General features: G+C 37.5%; 1 non-coding gene across 1 annotated transcript; it reads right to left on the bottom strand.

The window, feature by feature from the left end:
- Window positions 1–6,684: 6,684 nt before the first annotated feature.
- On the bottom strand, window positions 6,685–6,791 carry LOC131143654 (small nucleolar RNA R71). Its single transcript, XR_009133636.1, has one exon. It is a non-coding gene; the product is annotated as a small nucleolar RNA R71 (small nucleolar RNA).
- Window positions 6,792–7,892: the final 1,101 nt, after the last annotated feature.

Here is a 7,892-nt window from a genome sequence, read left to right as displayed (position 1 = left end):
TTTAAATACCCTTATTCTTCGGGTCCTTACAAAATATGTGCGCTAACATTCACCCACTTGGCTCACATGATACATCTTGAAGACTTTATGGGATGAGAAGTTCAAAACTGAATATGGCCACAAAACTACTTTAACTTTTATAGAAAGATAATACATGAATCATGGCGGTTTTGTTTTTAATGTAGTAAACAATTCCTTCCATGTATCATAATGTACAACCTTTCTTAATAAAACTTTATGTAGTAACTCTTTATGCATAACTTCCTATAAGTCATTGTGGGTCCAATGTCCTAATGGACAATTTTAGGAACATATACTATATGTGCACAAATTGATGTTATAGACAATTAAATAAGAGATCAAGAACAAAGTTTACTAACCAATCTCATGCTTTCCATATGTTTTGTAAACACTTTAATTGAGAGCCCTTTCGTCAAAGGGTCTACCACCATTAAATTAGTACTCATATGTTCAATGGTCACTTCTTGTTCTTTAATTCTTTCTCTGACAGCAAGGTACTTTATGTCGATGTGTTTACTTGTGCTCCCACTCTTGTTGTTCTTTGAAAAGAACAATGCTTTCAAGTTATTATAGTAAATCCTTAATGGCTTTGATATTGAATCCACAATTTGAAACTTTGTGATAAAATTATTTAACCATTTGGCCTATGAAGTTGCTTCAAAGCATGCTATAAACTCTACCTCCATAGTAGACAATGCAACTATTGTCTTTTTGGTGCACTTCCAAGATATAGCACCACCTACTAGCATAAAGACATATCTAGAAGTGGATTTCTTTGAATCTTGACGTCTGGAAAAAGTCTGAATCTGCATATCCAACCACTTCTAGATTGTCTACATGCTTATAAGTAAGCATGTAATCCTTGATTGTAACGACCCGAATTTTTAAATGAAATTTAAATAATAAAGAAAGGAAAATTTGAAAAAGGGAAAAGAGGGCAGCTGCCAAGGTTCGTCGACGAACACAGGGTTTCATTGATGAAGGCTTTAAAGATTTCATCAACGAACACAGTGCTTCGTCTACGAGAAAATACCGAGAGGGGTTCTGAGGCAGCCTGAATTTCGTCGACGAATACGGGGTCTCGTCGACGAAATTTGTGAAGGACTCGTTGACGAAGGTCGGGCTCGTCGACAAATCTCGCTGCTTTATAAATATGGAAACTCGGGAAATATCTCATTTTTTAAGAAGCCTCTCTCTCTCCTCTTTCTCCTCTTCGGCTCTCTCACTCTCTCTCTTTGATTTTGGGTTGGTTTTACGCCGAATCGAAGATCTGAGGCTACCACGACGCCCTGGCGAAGTTCTCTACAAGTTTGCCGGTGCGAATTGTCGAGAAAACGAAGTTAGAAATCATCCCAAAGTTGAGGTAAGACTTTTTAAGTCAAATAAGACTTTATGGTAGTTATAGAAATTGACGTATGCATGAAAATACTGATGATTAATACTGGGAGTTTTGAGTTTCAGGATATTGAGTAGGAAATCCTACTGGGTCAGGCTAAGATTTTAGGGGGCTTTCTCAGTAGCCAAGTAGGGGAGTAAATTAAAGCAATTATTTTCCATGCAAATTATTATTGATTATGAGTAAATTTATTTTCAAAAAAGCATATGATATACCTGTATATTATAGATGAAATGTACGTTTGGGAAATACTGCTATTATGATGAAACGTATATGTATATATGAGACAATAGAAAAGCATGATTTTAAAATATGAAGTATGACTTTTAACAGAGCATGTGTGGCATGAATATTATTTTACGTGAAATGAGATATGATATGTATGCTTTTACGTGTAAAATACATTTTCAGGTATTTTGGAAAGACGAGTTATGCTATATTGAGTTTGACGAATATATGATAAAAGAGTTATTTTTTTTAGAATGTAAATATCTGAAACGATTCGGCACGAGGCCGTATTGATGTTATCGGCGCGAGGCCGTATTTACTATGCTATCGGCACGAGGCCGTATTTATTATGTTATCGGCACGAGGCCGTATTTATGCTATTGGCGTGAAGCCATATATATATATATATATATATATATATATATATATATATATATATATTTACTATGATTTTGGCATGAGGTCATACGTATGATTTCGACGTGAGGTCGTATCTATGTTTTCGGCATGAGGCTGTGTTGATGTTACGTATGTTCATGTATTATATGTTATTGCAACCAGGATGTTAGTTTAGTTCAGACCAGTAGCTCGGTATCGTAGCTATGAGTAGATCAGATTTGGCACGAGGCCGTATTAGTGCTAACCATTCCACAAGGGGATGGGAGATGGATAGTCGATGTGGTTTTCAGTAGAGTGTGGACGTCCACCTGGTAGTCCGGACCAGGGTGTTGCGGGCCCATCGTACTTACAGACATATTTGATTCGGCAGTGGTCGGCCAGCCATTGTCGGGTCCCGCCTTCGGGCTGCACAACCCATCATGGGGGGTAATACATGACATTAGCTAACTATTCATCCTGGGTATCTTTTCAATATTACGAGTTATAACAGATGTTTATGTATGTTATGATTTATTAACGAATATGAAAATATATGATTATCTAGCATGATATTATGATTATTTCCAGAGTTATGAAATGTACTGTATATGTATAAGCACTTTAAATATTCATGTTACCACACAACTGTATTTAGTTTACTTTCCCTTACTGAGAAGTGTCTCACCCCCAACATTAATATATTTTTCAGGAAACCCAGAGAGACTGGTGGGTCAGGGCCGCCGTTGAGTGATTGGTGCTTCCCTACTAGAAGGGTAAGCCCTGAGATAGGATTAGGAAATTTTTGTTGCATAGTCCTAGTGTTATTTTGACTTTTTGGAGATTGTACATATGAATAGTATATTGATGTTATAAAAGCTCTGGTATTATGTTTTATAGATGGATGTATGAATTTTTTTATGTTTACTGCTGCTAGGTTTTCCGCTGTATATGACAGGTGTCCCCGTTACCCACGGGTTCGGGTTGACCATTTATTTATTATGTTGCATTTTATTGAGAGACATTACATTTGGTATCAGAGTCTAGGATACTAGGTTCTATAGACTCTAGAGTGCAGCAGTAATAATACTAGAGTATAGGATAAGAGGATTTGATGTCTGGTTTTGTAGTCTAGATGCAGGGCTTCCGTGGTGGTTTGTATGATTTTCCTAGGGTGACGATTTCAGGAAATTTATTGTAAACTATCGTCGGGCTGGGTATCTAGGTTGCAAGATTGAACGTTGAATTGAGATTAAGAGAGATAAGTTAATTTGGAGAATCTACTATATGAGTTGGGAGATACACGTAGGAAAAGAGGTTTTGAGATTAAGTTATTTCTTCTTTCAAGATGGACCTCGGTGGAAATAGTGCCCACACCAGTGCGAGTGAGGGTGTTGGACCCTCAAGCGTTACGGGTAGTGATTCAGATGCAGTCTTACGCAGTGTAGCACAGCAGGTTATGGCAGAAATTGCCAGGAGTTCGAGAGAACAGGGTGGTCCATCTGTAGGCCACGGTAGCACGATTGAGAAATTTATTTGGATGAGTCCTCCAACTTTCTCAGGAGGAAAAGATCCTGCAATTGCTGAGAACTGGGTGCAGGAGATGGAGAAGATATACGTGGTACTGCAGTGTTCAAAGGAGCAGAAGGTGTTGTTTGCCACCTATAGACTGATTGGGGAGGCCGAGAGATGGTGGTCGGCAGTAAGACTTTTAGAGCAGTAGAGGACTATATCTGTAGAAATGACGTGGGAGCGGTTCAAGCATATTTTCTTTTATAGATATTTTCCAGCCTCTTCTAGGGAGGCTAAGATTTCAGAGTTCCTAAATCTGAAGCAGGGACAACTGTCAGTACAGTAGTACGCGGCGAGGTTCATCGAGCTATCTCGCTTCGCCCCGTACATTATTCCAGATGAGGCGAAGAAGGTACGATAGTTTGAAAGAGGCCTGAGGAGAGAAATATACAAACAGGTATCGATTCTAAAGTTGCAAGTTGCTGAGCTAGTGGATCGAGCCACTATAGCAGAGATTGGTGATCGGTTGGAGGCTGAGGAGTAGAGACAGAAAAAGAGGTCCACACCTTCTGGCTCTCAGCAGGGGGTTGGATGTGGTACATGGAAAAGAGGTGGCTATTATAGAGACAGGAGACCGGGCATCGCGGTTTTTAGGGTGCACAGCCATCTCCAGCTTGCCCATCTTGTGGGAAGAGACACCTGGGGGAGTGTCGTGCTGGGCAAGGTGTCTGCTATAGGTGTGGGGAGCCAGGACATATGATGAGAGAGTGTCCGACACAGACTGGTACTGTTCCTGCTCCTGGACTTACACGAGGAGGTCACCAGGCACAATGAGGAGGCCAGCAAAGGAATACGGCCCCAGCCAGAGTTTTCGCTTTGACACCGGGTGATGCAGAGGCGGCTGGCAACGTGGTGACAGGTACTGTTAGTATGTTTTCATTTAAAATTATTGCACTTTTTGATTCTGGTGCCACACATTCTTTTGTGTCCTGGGAGTGTGTTAAGTTATGTGGGGCGGAAACGTAATCATTAGATGTCGAGCTGTTAGTGGCTACACCAACCGAGTCAGCAGTGAAACAATTTATAGTTTATGTTTGTTTTTTATTTTTATTTTGCACAAACTATTTACATTGGTCTGTAATATAATATTATGAACTTTGTACTCTTGAACTCAAATCCAAGTAGACACTATAGACCTTTAAATTTCATGTTTGATCTGTGATTATATTTTTTTAGGAAGATTTTCTAGATCGTTTTGGTATGCAGATGATTTTATTTTTACATTTATTAGATTTTATGTAAACAGGGTTCTATACTTCTATTTTTACATTGATTATATTTTATCTAAACAAGGATAAGACACCTAACTAACTAGTTGTGAGCCTCTGATGGTGTCATTATAGATTTTTTTTTTCTTCAAAATTAAGAGTTTCTTAATTCAGCTGACGGTGGGTAACCCTACCCCCAATTCACTCCACCCCACTTTTTTTTTTTTCTATTGAATTCTGGGATTGTCTTGCTTAATTTGCCTTTAGTAGAAACTAAACTTGTGCAAAATACAAATTATTTGTTTCCATTATTCATATCACTATTTCACCAGTTCCGTGAAGAGCGTATTTTTACTTTCCCAGGTCCTTTGAAGCTTCATCTAGCCATACCTGGTTATCACCTTTGGTCATTTAAAAGAGGTAGAGATGCAGGAGCTGCAAAAGAAGAGATTTTACCAGTAAACCAAACAACCATTATGGTACAAAGAGGAATTTGCACAAATGGTGAAAAATCCAAGTTTCAATACATGGGCAGATGATAAAAGCCAGTATCAATAATAATAGTAGCAGTAGAAGTAGTAGTAGTAGTAGTAAGTGCCAGAGATGTCTTGAAGGAGTGAAGAGGTTATGTGCCAGGGCTTCCATTGGGAGCGTGAAATTTGGCATCATACCCCACTAGTCAAACAGTTAATAATTTTTATTAAAAGAAAAGTGCATAAGATTGCCTTGATCTGGTCAAATGGACAATCCTAGGAGCAGTCCACAATAAAGCTCTGCAAACATGCAAGTTTTACAGACTAGGAATTAGATCATCTTCCAAAGAGTGACATTATATTCTATACCCTTTTCTCTCTTCAATCAATTGGTGGATATAGTTTTCAGTGTATCTTTTGAACTCTATATAATCCAGCCAAAAAATTGCCAGCCTCTTGAAAGAAATTTCTAAGGCTTCATTTGCAATTGTCAGCCTCTTGAAATATATATATATATATATATATATATATATATATATATATATATATATATATATATATAAATCCTTTTCCGCAAATTTTTGCGATCATGGACCATTTCTTTTGATAGATTCAAGGATATTAAATCCTTAATCACTATCTCCTCCCAGATTATACTCGTCATTATTATTATTATTATTATTATTATTATTATTATTATTATTATTATATTTTATCGCCGTTTTTCTTGTTTTGGGTTCTTTGCTCTATGGTAAAATATCATTTTTATTAATAAAATTAATAAATAATGTATTTAATTAAGCTGGATTTGGTTTTTTAATTTTTTTGTATAATTATCAATTTTAAATAAAATCGGTTAAAATCGGTTAACCGAATTACCCATTCGAGTAATTCAGTCAGTTCCGGTTCGGTTTCCACGACCAATTCGGTCAGTTCGGTTAATGCTTTTATTTAACTGTATTTTTCGGTTAATTCGGTTAATTACCCGAATTTGACCGAACCAACCGTTTGCTCACCCCCTATTCACTACCATGAATCAACTTGAGCCTAATCCTGCACGGTCCTTGAAGGACTACTTGCATCCAACCCGTACAATCACTCCATCATGTATTATGTTTCCCACAAACACTCCACAACTTGATTTCAAACTGGGCATGATCCAACTCCTACCCACCTTTCATGGATTAGAAAGTGAAAATCCATATGTACATGTTAGGGAATTGAGGAGGTAGTGGCCACTTTTTATAGTCAACCCAATGCCATAGATTCTATTAGACTAAAATTTTTCTCATTCTCTCTAAAAGATAGAGCAAAGAGTTGGTTATACTCTCTGAGACTGAGATCCATAGGTACATGGGCGGAAATGACTGAAGCTTTCTTTAATAAATATTTCCCGCACCATAAGACCAATAATTTGAAAAGACAGATCTCAACCTTTGCCCAAAAAGATAGTGAAACCCTATACCAAGCATGGGAAAGGTTTAAAGAATTGTTAAATTTGTGCCCACACCATGGGTATGAGAATTGGCGCCTAGTTAGCTATTTTTATGAAGGACTCACAATTAGGGAGCGCCAATTCGTGGAGATGATGTGCAATTGAGAGTTTCTCCAAAAAGATCCTGATGAAGCAATTCAATTCTTGAATGACCTAGCCGAGAAAGCTCACACCTAGACTGGACCCAGTGCTACTGATAACACCAATAGGTCAAAACCTAGTGGTGTCTACCATCTACGAGAAGAAGATCACCTCAAGGCCCAATTGAATCTTGTCACAAAGAAACTTGAAGCCTTGGAAAGTAGAGATAGTCGGCCCATCCAAACAGTCGCTAGAGTGGAATCTCAAGTCACTTGCTTTGTCTGTGGAGAAGTGGACCACCCAGCTCAGGAATGTCCCACCTATGGAGAGATGCGAGGTATGTATGAAGAACAATGTAATGCACTTGGAATGTTTCAAAAGTCATACTCTCCATATTCCAACACTTACAACCCTGGCTGGAGAAACCATCCCAATTTTAGTTGGAAGTATGAATCCAATCAGTCTGTACCATCCAACCACAACAATTGGAAACCTAAGGCACCATCACAATGATCTTATCCTCCACCTTAATATAATGCTCCACCTACACGAAATTCTGACCATTATTCTCCCAAAAATTGTTGAAGAACTTCTCTCTCAAGTTTGTGAGATGAATTGTAAGTTAGGCTAGAGTTCTTAACAAGGCTAGAGATGAACTTCTATGTGTAGTATTTCTACTTCTCTGTTTTGATTCAAATTGAAGTTTAATAAATGTAATCTTTTTTTTTTTTATGCATGAAGCTCTTTATCATTTTTAGTTTCAATTAAACCAAAGACTATGATTTTCAAGTTCGTATAAATTTAGTCATGCTTTCTTTATGCGATTTCTTTTTAATCATAGTTTTATTTTATGGGTTGATCTTTTACTGCAATATTCTCAGTAGATATATTGTCGATTTTGGATAACCTCTAAGATAACATCTTTTTGTTCTCAAGGAAAAAAAGAGTTTTATGCATATTAAATACATTTTCTGATCATTTGTTCTTCAAAGAAATACTTTTCGATTAAAGGTTTGGGACGTGAAACTTTCAGTTGAGTTATA

This window comes from Malania oleifera, chromosome 11 (assembly GCF_029873635.1).
Source record: "Malania oleifera isolate guangnan ecotype guangnan chromosome 11, ASM2987363v1, whole genome shotgun sequence".
Classification (NCBI taxonomy): Eukaryota; Viridiplantae; Streptophyta; class Magnoliopsida; order Santalales; family Ximeniaceae; genus Malania; species Malania oleifera.
The sequence above is the reverse complement of the archived record's forward strand: the minus strand, read 5'-3'. Positions and strand labels throughout refer to the sequence as shown.